The sequence below is a fragment of the Giraffa tippelskirchi genome, chromosome 10 (genome assembly GCF_054371585.1).
Source record: "Giraffa tippelskirchi isolate mGirTip1 chromosome 10, T2T-mGirTip1v1.2.pri, whole genome shotgun sequence".
NCBI lineage: Eukaryota > Metazoa > Chordata > Mammalia > Artiodactyla > Giraffidae > Giraffa > Giraffa tippelskirchi.
In genome coordinates, this window is record NC_137284.1 from 45,969,511 (window position 1) to 45,982,472 (window position 12,962).

At 46.4% G+C, this 12,962-nt stretch overlaps 1 pseudogene; it reads left to right on the forward strand.

The window, feature by feature from the left end:
- Positions 1–819: 819 nt before the first annotated feature.
- LOC145522450 (etoposide-induced protein 2.4 homolog pseudogene) lies at positions 820–2,715 on the forward strand (annotated as a pseudogene).
- Positions 2,716–12,962: the final 10,247 nt, after the last annotated feature.

Consider the following 12,962-nt stretch of genomic DNA (forward strand, 5'->3'; position numbering starts at 1 on the left):
CATATTTTGTGAGAACTCGTTTTGTCAGAGATGCATTTTTAAGGTGAACTTAATATATGTCTTACAAACAGATTGTATCTTCTTTTTTTCCCCTGTACTATACAATAGGTTCTCATTAGTTACTTATTTTATGCATGTGCTAAGTCGCTTCAGTCATGTCCGACTCTTGGTGACCCTATGGACAATAACCCGCCATGCTCTTCTGTCCTTAGGATTCTCCAGGCAAGAATACTAGAGTGAGTTGCCATTTCCTCCTCCAGGGGATCTTCCTGACCCAGGGATCGAACCCGCATCTCTTAAATCTCCTGCCTTGGCAGGCAGGTTCTTTACCACTAGTGCCATCTGGGAAGCCAGTTTTAAACATAGTAGTATATATATATCTATATCAATCCTGGTTTCCCAATTTATCCCCCTGCCCCCGTTTTCCCCACTTGTTGTCCATTAATCTGTTTAATCCTCAGGCCCCAAACACATATAAGAGGCTAGAGAAAGGTTTTTTAAAATATCCTACAGTTCAGTCTTTTATTCTGCAATCTGAGAACGTTTAAAAGCAGATATCCTGGGGGAAGGCAACACATCGATTTACAGACCACACTCTTGGACTATAGATATATTTATCTTGTTTGTTAGTGCAACACCAGTACCTAGCTTGACACTTAAAAGAATGGATAGATATTCATTTGTAAGTAAGTAAACAAGTAATGAAATAAACAAATAATATCAAAATATTTTCTGGGCTCCCCTGGTGGCTTCGGGGTGAAGAATACACCTGCCAATATAGGAGACACAGGTTCGATCCCTGATCCGGGAAGACCCCACATGCCTTGGAGGAACAAAGCCCGGGCGGCAAAACTACTGAGCCTGTGCTCCAGAGCCCGCGTGCCGCAGCTCCTGAAGCCGTTGTGCCCTGGAAACTGCAAGTCGGAACTACTGCGCCCGCATGCTGCAAGTATGGCAGCCTGTGCACCTGGAGCCTGCGTTCCACAGCAAGAGGAGCCACCTCAGTGAGAAGGCCACACACTGCAACTAGAGAAAAGCTCATGCAGCAGTGAGGAACTAGCACAGCCTAAAATAAGCCAGTAAAATTAGTTTTAATATTTTCTAAGATGTTTTAATACCAGCAGATAATGAGTGCTCAATAAATAAATGAAGAAATTCATAATTAGGATAAATAAATTAGGACATTAAAAGATGTTACAAGAAAGGCAAGTCATGAAAGCAAAGAAAATCAAGTGAGCCCATTTCACGCTTCTATTGAATCAGTTTTGTGACAGTTACTTTTGGCTGTGTGTGGAAGACTTGATGTCTCTGGCTTCCAGTTGTTTAGAAGAAAACAAGATACTCCAAGAAGAAAATAGCAGGACAGTTCTGGGCGGAGGCTGCGCCCCACACAGATAGAGGACGTTTCTCATCCTCAGTCGGGAGACCTCCCCTCGACACTGCGCAGAAAGGCTCCCTGGAGGTCAGGCAGGAAGGGGGCGCCCCGCGCGGCGCCCGGCAGACGGGCAGCGGGCGCGGAGGCCTCGGAGAGGCGGCGGGCCGCGGGGGCTCGGCCGGGCTGGAGCCGGCGAATCTGCGCTGTCCTTCCCGAAGGAAGGTCTGGGGACACTGCTCTTTCCCTCGTGTCGCTGATAGTTTGGGCGGTAACGAGATGGAGGACAGGGTCAAACCTTTCCTCAGGACCTTGTCAGGGGAATCAAAGACGCCATCTGGGGGTCTGTGCCCTCTCCAAGCTGGATGCTCGAATTCAGCATAAGAGAGGGAAGCAGCATTAAAGAAGGGCAAGCGGTGTCCTGGCTCAGAGGAGAGCCCAGAGCTCACGGGGAAGCAGGTGGGGGTGAGCCGCGTGCTGTTGGCAGAGTTTTTCAGTGCTGCGCTTGGAAGGTGGAGTTGTCTGGTTCCCGCTCCTCTTGTTCTATCGAGTGTTTATTCCTGTCCTCAGTCAGTAACAGCCCAGACTGGTGATCTGGGTGATCCATACTGGTGATCTAGCTGATCCATACTGGTGATCTGTCACTACCTGGAGATGTCTGCTGGTGGCTGGGGTTCTTCCTAACCTCAGTTTTCAGTGCTGTCTGGGTGCTCCCCCTCTCTGTGCTCAGTAAAGTCTTCGGTGTGATTTGGTTTCAGGACATAGCTGACCTGACACTCGAGCTATCCGAGCTATCTGCGACGAGGCCTTCCCCGTTCCCTGGCATTGCTGACAATGCTCTTCAACCTTTTGCTTCAGGCCCTCTTCCTCCTGCAGGAATTGAAATGCACTCGCAGCTATCAGACGTAGAAAGGAACTGGCCTTGCCACTTTGGATTGGTTTGCCCCTGTCTTTCCTCCCAACAAAGCAGTCCTCCCACGTTGTCAGTGGATCTTCTTCTCTGTCCTCTTTCCTTTATTCATCATCAGCGCCAGTGAAGCAAAGACCCCGGCAAAGCATAGCTTTTCCAGGTGCTCCACTTCTCCTTGGTGGTTTTCTTAAGCAACAGCCTCTTCCACAAGCTGGTCTACCTGGGAGCGGCCCTAAGAAGCTCCACTTCTGCGGAAAAACTCCCCTCTGCACCATCTCCTGCCAAACTGAAGGCTGCTGCGGGCCGTGGAGGGGGTCGCCCGCCACCCAGAGGGGCTGGCTGGGCTGGGAGGATGCCTGGCTCCCCTCCAGCCCCTCCCAAGGGAGGCAGGGTCCCCCTGCCAAGGGCCCTGCCCGCATTCCCTTCTCTCTGAGGAATCCGGGTTTTTCTCTCTGGTGCATGTAAGGCAGAATCTTCCTGGCACCAGTATAGATTTTAAACACCAGTGAGTCTGAAAGGGCCACAGGTTTTCCTGCAGCTCTTTTCTAGCGTTTGCCAGCCCCATGCCTGGACTGACTTGAATACCCTTTCCCCCTGAGCAATTTCCCCTCCCACTTCCCCTGCCTGCCTCCCGCAGCCCTTGGATGAGTGGACTTTTGTAATTCTAGCTGTTGTATTTTGTGGACCTGTTATTTCTGTTTTTCTGTGAAGCTCATATGTTGGATGTGGGAGGGACGGGAGGCTCCGCTGCTCCTAGTCACTCCCTTTACAACCATCACTGTCTCGTATCTTGTAACTCAGGTTAGATTTTGGTCTCTTGCTCTACTGCAAAACACACACACACACACACACACACACACACACACACAAGCCTGAAGACGTGGGACAGAAGAAAGACCTTACAGCCAGATCTCCACTGGGTTTGAGGAATGCCTTTCTTTCTTCCCCTTGAAGGGGAAAAACCTTTTTTCACTGGTACATTTAAAGCTCCCCCAAAGATAGGGAGGTACCAATTTCAGACAAGTACTACTGCAACACAGAATGCACAGAAAAGCTGAACTTTTAAATTCTGGAGGTCTGAACTTGACTGTTGGCCACTGCTGGGTCTGTCTTGTGTTTCAAAGGAATATTAGGTGCTGCAAATAGGCACTGAAAGGGTAAACTTATTAAACCCATTAAACCTGTAAAAAAGGTGGGGAGAGGGGGCATCACCTCATGAAAGTGATGCTAACTACTACAGGCCTCTTCACTATACCCCATCTTGGCTAAGATGTGCACACATGGGAGGCGCCTGAGACATACCAAATATGGACTCAGAACTAGGCAAATCAAAATGACTGGCCAAAGGAAACCGGGAAGAAACGCCCCATATAAGTGATTTAAAGTACCACAAGGGCACAACTGTCTCTCTCTGAGTCAGCCTGTGTGTCTATCCACACGTACTATACTCTTTTTTCCTCCTAATAAATAGTGTACTTGTTTCACTACTTTTTATCTTTGTAAGAATTGTTTCTCTGCAAAGATGAAGAGCCAGGCCTTATCACTGACCACCAGTCTAGGCGCTAGGATCTGGAGCTCTCACTGCCATGACCTGCCCTCAATCTCTGGCCAGGAATCAAAACTCTGCTTCAAATCGCTGCAGGCCAAGGCTGCCAGAGATCAAAAAGACAATGATCACAAAGAAGTGGTACACTTGATTTGGATTATTTTAAAGTGATACAAATGTTGGCGTATCTGTGTCTCTCCAATATTTTTGGAAATAATTGGTAAGGGATAGTTTTAATAGAGTGCATAGATTGAATATCCCTACAATATTTTAAGGCTAAATAAATGTCTGAGATATTAGCTGAACAGAACTGAATACATAAATGAAACCTAACTTTGAAAGAGAATTTTCAAGCAGAGTAAGCTTTGCCTTAGAACATGGTTCAGACTGTTTTTCTGTATCTGTTGGGTTGGTGCATTATTTCCGTGTAGCCAAAGAGCCTGTCCTGAGCTGAGAAGGAGCCTGATGCCCTGAGTGGGGGCCTCCTCTTCCTGTCTTAGTGTTTTCTTCCTTTTCTTTCTTCTCTGTTTCTCCTCTGTTGCTTTTCCCTTTTATTCTATTAAATCTATAACATTGCCCCAAATGGTTTTCCTCTGTTTACATACACAAGATCTGTATTAATGACAGAGCATTGATTTACTTACAATTAAACTTTTCCCAAAAGAAATGCTTTGGTTTGTGATTTGGCTCTCATGGCTCCCTCATAGCTCTTCATTTCCCTTTCATCAAGGAAACATTTCCCCAGGTCGCATCTGGATCCTAAGCGTTGCTAGATCTGTGTAAGTGGTTTAAGATCAATTGGAACCCACCTTCCTTCAGGGATCTGAGGCTCTTTTGCCGCCAGGAAATGGGCGCGGAAGCCCTGCTTCTCCCGTGCTTTTTGGGTCAGGGCACTCTGAACAAAGCCACTCAGAAAATTTGCAGAGGGAAGGAAATCATTATTTGAAAGTTTTAGAAACCTTGTGGTTTTTGGAAGCCAATGGAAACTCCTGGCTGTTTTATCTGAGGATGTTTGCTGATAACAGCGCAAGCAGGACACAGGGACCTGGGGATAGGCAGCCACACCAGCCACCTCTGCCCAGGACCTCAAGTTACTTCTTCTTCCTGGGTCTAGGAAAACAATCATGCCCTCCCTGGGGGAATCCTAATCCCCAGGATTATGATGTGTGCTCCCTTCCAAGGAAAAAGGCCTTTGCAGATGGGGTTGAGTTAAGGGTCCTCCCAGGAAGGAGACAGGGGAGGCTCAGAGGCAGAGAAGGAGTTGTGAAGGCAGAAGCAGAGGCTGTAGGGATGTGCTTCCAAGACGGAGGAAGAGACCACACGCAGAGTAACATGGGTGGCCTCGAGAGGCTGAAGAGGCGGGGACATATCCTCCCCTGTAGCCTCAGGGAGGAGCACAGCCTTGCCCACACCTTGGTGTTAGCCAGGGAGTCGCATTTTGGACTTCTGACCTCCAGAACTTGAAGATGATCGATTTTTGTTGCTTAAAGCCACCTGCTTTGAGGAACTCTGCTTGTTCATCCGTTCTTGCAACTGTTCCAGCAGCACTGGGGACGGAGGCAATGAAGCGGCGACAGGAGGAGCAAAAGCAGAGAGGTTAAGAGCCCTGGGCCTCCCGCCTGTCCGCCCATCCGCCCCGGATTTCAGGTGCTCCCTGCCAGCATCCAGGTGGGGGTGATGCCACTTACCTGGTGGCAGAGAGAGGCGGAGGGCTGTGCTCAGTGTCCAGGAGCCGTTCTCAGTCAGTGTCCACTAGCTGGTGGATTCCACGTAGAGGATTTTGGCGTCGACAGCCCAAGCAGCATGCTTGCAGGACTAGTAGAGCTGGTCAGCCAGTCTGCCCAGGACAGACATGTGATAAACGGCGGGACGGGGAGAGAGGAGGGGATAGGTTTGAGGTGAATCTGCCCATTCTAGGCGCCCAGGCCACGCCAGGCGGCAGTCACATGCACTGTCAGGCTGGCCCATGGCCAGCACTGCGGGAGAAGAAAGGCCTGGTTCCTCCGCTGTGTGGTCAGCATTGCCCAGTGCAGTGGGGGGAGGGGGAGTCTCAACTCAACCTCATAGTGCAATTGCTGGGGAGCCTCAAAGACCCTACACCCAGCCCCTAGCCCCAGGGATTCCCCCTCACCAAGGCTGGGGTGGGCTCTGGCACCGGAAATTTTTTCTGAGTTCCCAGATGGTTCTCGAGTAGGACAACTTGGGAAGCCCCCCATCAGAGCCTTCCTAGATCCTGCGTGTCGGTCTCTAACCCCGGACCCTGAGGGGGAACAGGGGAGCCAGCCCCCCGAACCCTGACCAGGCAAAGCCAAACAAGCGGTGCCAGCTTCAAGCGGGCAGTAGACTGCAAGGCTCGAGTCACCTTCTCCAAATCAGGGAGGGATCTCCAGCCCCACAAGCAGGCAGACTGAGGCGCTTAGAGTAAGCTGCCACCTGCCCTCTTTCGTACAGGGATAGGGCTCAGGCGCAAATCCCACGCCCTCCGACCCAGCGTCCTGAAGCCCTGCCTGCACCCAGCGAGGCGGGCGGGTTGAGGCTCGTCCCTAAGCCCCACCTCTCAGGGCCAGGCCCCGCCCACTCCTCCGTTTCCCTGCCTTTAAACTGACCAGCTCGCAGCCTGCCATACCCTCCCGCCTGTCTGGCTCCCCAGGAATCCCCTCAAGTTCCCACCAGTGATCACTGCCCCCTCTCTCCTATTGGCCAGCTGTGATCCTGTCTCCCTCTGGTTTCTGAACCCCACTCCAGCTCTCTCACCCCGCCTGGGACCTTCTGGGTGTTCTGATATACTTCACCCCTCCATGAGGATGGGCCCCCTGCCCCCACCCCAAGGGGCTCATTCCCCTGGTGTTTCCTAAGAAAGCAGCAAGATGGAGGCCCTGTGCTGGGGAGGAGACGCTCACCCCAGCGGGAGGCCACGGGAAGCCCAACAAAAGAGATTCTTGTTTGGCCAAGGGACATAGGAGACGCAGAGGGCACCCCACCCCTTACCTGGGGACTCAGGGGAATCCTCAAGAGGAGATCAGGGTTTGCACTGGAAGCGTGTCCCAATCCAAGAGGGAGGAATGTCCAGGGGCACGCTTGAGACTGGGGATGGTCAGGCCAAGGCCCTGGAGGGGTGGGGGAGCGTCCGAGCGCTGGGTCACAGCGGCGACCCAGAGAGCAGGGGAGACGGGAGGGCAGCGGGCAGGGCACAGCTCAGCCACCGGGCACAGGCCAGCCCCCTCAGGGAACAGGCTGCAGAAATGAGACGGTTCTGTTGTAACAGAAGATACTATAAATAACCTACATGTCCAACAGGGAATCCGTTAAACAACTCATCACCCAGCTATATATGTGTGCTATGTGCCTATAAAGAAAAATCAATTGGAAATCAGACCGCCTGAAAATACAGTGTTTCCTTAATGTCTTAATACAAACATATCTCAGCCACATCAAATTTTGTTGAATGGGTAAAAATTATGAGCAAGTAAATGACTGAACAAAAGAATGAAACAAAAGAAAAACTAGTGTTTTTCTATCTCTGTAAATTAAATATCTATCAATAAAATTTACAGTGAAGGAGGGATAAATTGGGAGTTTAGGATTAACATGTACACATTACTATATATAAAATAAACAACAAGGACCTACTGTATAGCACTGAGAACTACTCTTAGTATTTTGTGATAACCTATAATAGAAATGAATGTAAAGTAGAACATATAAATGTGGAGCTGAGTCATTTTGCTGTATACTCAAAGCTAACACAATATTGTAAATCAACTATATTTCAATAAAATTAAAAAAATTTTCAATGCATTAGAAACTATACTCCAAAATATTTTGATATTTTGGATACCTTTTGCACCTTAACATGAGTTCAGTGAACATAAACTCTTCTTTGCTTGATGACTCAGAGTCATATTTCTCTGTGCTATAATATAGAAATATATGTAGGGATTATTGAAGCACTTCACCCTCTACGTCAGAGACTCTGGAGTACCAGGTGTTGAGTTTGGACATCTGCTAGACATAGTGGGCTATAGCTGCTCCTTCTATTAGAATTACAGGTGATACTACCAGCACCTTAATGGAACAGGTTGCTGCTAATCTCTAGTTGGCTAAGAAACCAGAAACCACTCATTCAGGTGAGTTAAAATTGTGTCCAATATAAGAATAGAGAAAAATAGTACAGATGAACCTATTTGCAAAGCAGAAATAGGGACACAGATGTATACAACAAATGTATGGACACCAAGAAGAGAAGGGGGGGATAAACTGGGAGATTGGGATTGACGCATATACACTGCCATGTATAAAATAGCTAGTGAGAACCTATATAGCACAGGGGGAAGAAAAGGAGGGCACAAAACTGTTTGTAGGACATGCATTAAGTTAACCCTAAAAGTGCATTCCAATATACATTGCTCAGTCGCTTCAGTCATGTCCAACTCTTTGCAACCCATAGACTGTAGCCCACCAGGCTCCTCCGTCCATGGGATTCTCCAAGCAAGAATACTGGAGTGGGTTGCCATGCCCTTCTCCAGGGAATCCTCCCAAGAGAGGGATCAAACCTGCGGCTCCTGTGGCTCCTGCATAGAGGGTGACTTCTTCATCACTGAGCCACCAGGGAAGCACAATATGCAGACAAATACTGTTTGATTCCACTTACATGAGGTACCTAGAAGAGTCAAGCTCAGAGTCAGAAAGTACACTGGTAGATGCCTAGGGCTAGGTGGGGGGTAGGGGGTGGGGAGGGAAAATAGGGAGTTAATGTTTAAGGGGGACAGAGTTTCAGTTTAGGAAGGGGATGAAAATTTGGGAGATGGGTGATGATAAAAATTGTACAATGTCAATGTACTTAGTGCCATGGAACCATACAGTTAAATATGGTTAAAATAGTATGTTTCACATTATGTAAATTTTACTACTATAAAAAAAAAACTTAGAAAAAGGATATATCGATTCTGAGTGAAGAATCATAAAGCTCGACTCTAAGAAAATCTCATGAGCTTAAGTTTGCTGATTTGAGTCTATCTATTTTACTCGCTCTGTATTTGATTTTGCTTCAGGGTTTCTTGTTACCGTTTTTGTCTTGGGGGACACCGGTTTTTTGGGGTTTTTTCTTCTTTGTCTTTATTTTAGATCATCTACTTTTTTCAGTGAGTCAAGGCTGCCACTTAACTGACTCCTGATTACTCTCTGTCCCAGGGCCTAATCCCAAGCTTCTCTGTGTCTTTTCAAGGGAGTATATTTTGACATTAGATGAGTAGAATATTAGATTACAAGAATCTCTTTTCCCAGGTGGGTGTCCTGGAAGGGCTAGAGCCCTGATTGGAGCCAACAGTGATTTGTAATTAGCATAGTGACTGTGCGTGCAGTATGTTGAGATTTATAAATCCTGGATTCTAATACAAAATCACCTAATTCATGGTCTGGAGCACAGCATACATTCAAAAAAACATCAATTCACCTCCCTTGAGATCATGTTCTTATCACTATGCTCAGAGCTTATATGACATTGTGGCCTATAACTTGGTGATAACTTGCTGTTTTCTTTTTCTCTTTCCTGGGTTAAAAATAAAATGGCTAAATACATGCATACAAATGTGCACACACACACACACACACACACACACACAAATAAATCCTCCTTGAGGACCCACTAAATTTTAATTCATGGAACAGAGACATGACTAAAGCTTATTCCTAAAAGGTTACTTACTAGAATAAACAAAGTTGCAGGAAGAATATTGAGAGTAAAAAGTGTCCTTAAAGACAGCCCTTGAGAAGCATCAACATACTGCACACACAGTCACTACGCTAACTGCAAATCATTGTCGGTTCCAGTCAGGACACCCACCTGGGAAAATGTGTACCTAGTTTGAGCTATTATTGAGTTATTATTTGCATTTAGGAGTATAAAAAGTGAATTTCTTTGAAAACATTCCATAAATCAGACAATTCTTCTCCCTAGCTAGTCTCAATAAGCCAGGCTTGGCAGAGCGGCCTGCAGAAAGGAACTGAACCAGAGCGATGCTGAGTACACACTTTCTTCATCGTTCCCTTTCATCTTACAAAAGGAGATGAATTCTAATCTTTTGATTTGCCTGATGTACTTTGACAGCATGGACGTCCAGCTGCTCTTCCAAAGATGCTGAGTCCCAGACAGACCTCTAATACAGCCATTAGTTCTTCCCCTTACTCCCAAGCATGGCATCCTCCCCAGATAATGATCCTTATATAAATAAGACAGTCTGTATTTTAAGAATCTCTTATGTAGTTCAATCGACATAATGGGTATACTGCAGGGGAGATGCATTTTAAAGTATTATTACCAGGAGAGTATTTCACAAATCCCAAAGTCATAAGGATAGATACAGCAATTTAGAAAGAGTTGAGCAGAAAGTCTTTATATGTGCATTTCATTAAGTGGATTGGACTTCATGAATTCCAATGTGGCAGGATCTTCACTCTGCTGTCCTGCCATTACCAAACAAGATGCTTCTTATAAAAAAGAAATATTCATGACTGGTGAGGACATTGTGTTATTAATGACCGTGTTCTGCTCTCTGTAAAATCCTTCATTGGAAGTTGTCACCTTCGCTAAAAGATATGCACAAACTTTCTTACCTAAATTATCTTGCTGAAGACAGCCAGAAGATGCTAACTCCACAAATCTCCAAATAAAAAGGCAGTTTAACAAGCCTCCATGTCCTTAGATTTAATGTAGGAATAAAACACCAGAATTCTGACATCTATGGATGATTCTTCTCTAGTGAGTTGCAAGATATTTCTCTTTGTTAATTGCTCTATGAAGTTGGTTTTAATAAGCAAAAGCTGTGTAAAAAGCCAAGAGACTTATATTTTTAATTTGTGAACATATGACTGGCTTATGAGGTACTATTTGTAATAAAATACGTGGAGCTAATTACTCTGAGGATAATAGGCAGGACGGCTACAGAAGAGGTCAGGACTGCCTCCGCTGGGGGCAGGGGAGGGGTGTGTCTGTGCAAGAAGTACATGTGTCTTCCTTCTGACAGTAACCCCTCCTTCTTCTGAGCTCTTGGTTCCACCTCTCCAGGCTCTTTCAGGGTACTGTCCTTTGTAACACTGCCAGTCTCTCTTTTTTCTATGGGCTCCTCCCTCTCTGCACACAATCCTGCTTAAATCTGCCTTCACCTGAGAACCCTCCATTGGTTCTCCATGTGGACAGACGGCTCCACTAGCCTACTCCTGCAGCCATCACTTTTTTTAACCTGCTGCTCATTTCTTCAGGACTTCCCTGGTGGCTCAGATGGTAAAGAACCTACCTGCAATTCAGGATATTTGGGTCCTATCCCTGGGTTGGGAAGATCCCCTGGAGAAGGGAATAGCTACCTACTCCAGCATTCTTGCCTGGCAAATCCCACAGACAGAGGAGCCTGGCAGGCTACATAGTCCATCGGGTCACAAAGAGTCAGACACAGCTAAGTGACTAGTGCTTCATTTCTTCATGTCCAAAGAACTGTGTTCACCTCTACTTCTCCTTGGAAATTACACTAGGCAAAAACACAAATGGGCTTTTAATCCCAAGTTTAACAGCAGGTATGCTGTGTCCTCAATCTCCTGGCCTCTCTGGATCTACTGTATGGCTGGTGTTTCTGAGGAAGGACCTCTCAGACTAAGCATGCACAGAAAACCTCCTTCAAGGTCAAAACAGGAAGGGTGGTGCCATTCCATAGTAAGTGATGCTAACTACCCACAGGCCTTTTCGGTAGAATCCATTTTGGCTAAGAGATGCATGTGCACACATGGGAGGATCCTGAGACATAGAAAATATGGACTCAGAACCAGGCAAATCAAAATGATTGGCCAAAAGAAACCCAGAAGAAATGCCCCATAATAGTGATTCAAACTAACATGAGGGCACAACTCTCTCTCTCTCTGAGTCCACCTGTGTGTCTATCAACATGTACTATACTCTTTTTTTTCCTCCTAATAAGACACTTTACTTGTTTCACTACTTTCCCATTTCATGGGAATTATTTGTCTGCAAACTGAAGAGCGGGACCTTGTCACTGACCACTGGTCTCAGTTCAGTTTACTCGCTCAGTCGTGTCTGACTCTTTGCAACTCCATGGACTGCACACCAGGCTTCCTTGTCCATCACCAACTCCCGGAGCTTACTGAAACTCATGTCCATCAAGTTCAACCATCTCATCCTCTGTCATCCTGTTCTCCTCCTGCCTTCAGTCTTTCCCAGCATCAGGGGCTTTTCCAATGAATCATTTCTTCAAACCGTTGGCCAAAATATTGGAGCTTCAGCTTCAGTATCAGTCCTTCCAGTGTATACTCAGGACTGATTTCCTTTAGGATGGACTGGTTGGATCTCCTCAAGCGTTTTCTCCAACATCATAGTTCAAAAGCATCAATTCTTCGGTGCTCAGCTTTCTTTATGGTCCAACTCTCACATTCATACATGACTACTGGAAAAACTAGCTTTGACTGATGGACCTTTGTTGGCAAAGTAATGTCTCTGCTTTTTAATATGCTGTCTAGGTTGGTCATAGCTTTTCTTTCCAGGAGCAAGTGTCTTTTAATTTCATGGCTGCTATCACCATCTGCAGTGATTTTGGAGCCCAAGAAAATAAAGTCTGTCATTGCTTCCATGTTTCCCCATCTACTTGCCATGAAGTGATGGGACCAAATGCCATGATTTTAGTGTTTTGAATATTGAGTTTTAAGCAAATTTTTTCACTCTCCTTTTTCATCAAGAGGCTCTTTAGTTTTTCTTCACTTCCTGCCATAAGGGTGGTATCATCTGCATATCTGAGGTTATTGATATTTCTCCTGAAAATCTTGATTCCAGCTTGTGCTTCATCTAGCCCAGCATTCTGCATGATATACTCTGCATATAAGTTAAACAAGCAGGGTGATAATATACAGCCTTGACATACTCCTTTCCCAATTTGGAACCAGTCCTCTCTTCCATGTTCGGTTCTAATTGTTGCCTCTTGACCTGCATACAGATTTCTCAGGAGGCAGGTCAGGTGGTCTGGTAGTCCCATCTCTTTGAGAATCTTCCACAGTTTGTTGTGATCCACACAGTCAAAGTCTTTGGAGTAGTCAATAAATCAGAAGTAGATGTTTCTCTGGAACTCTCTTGCTTTTTT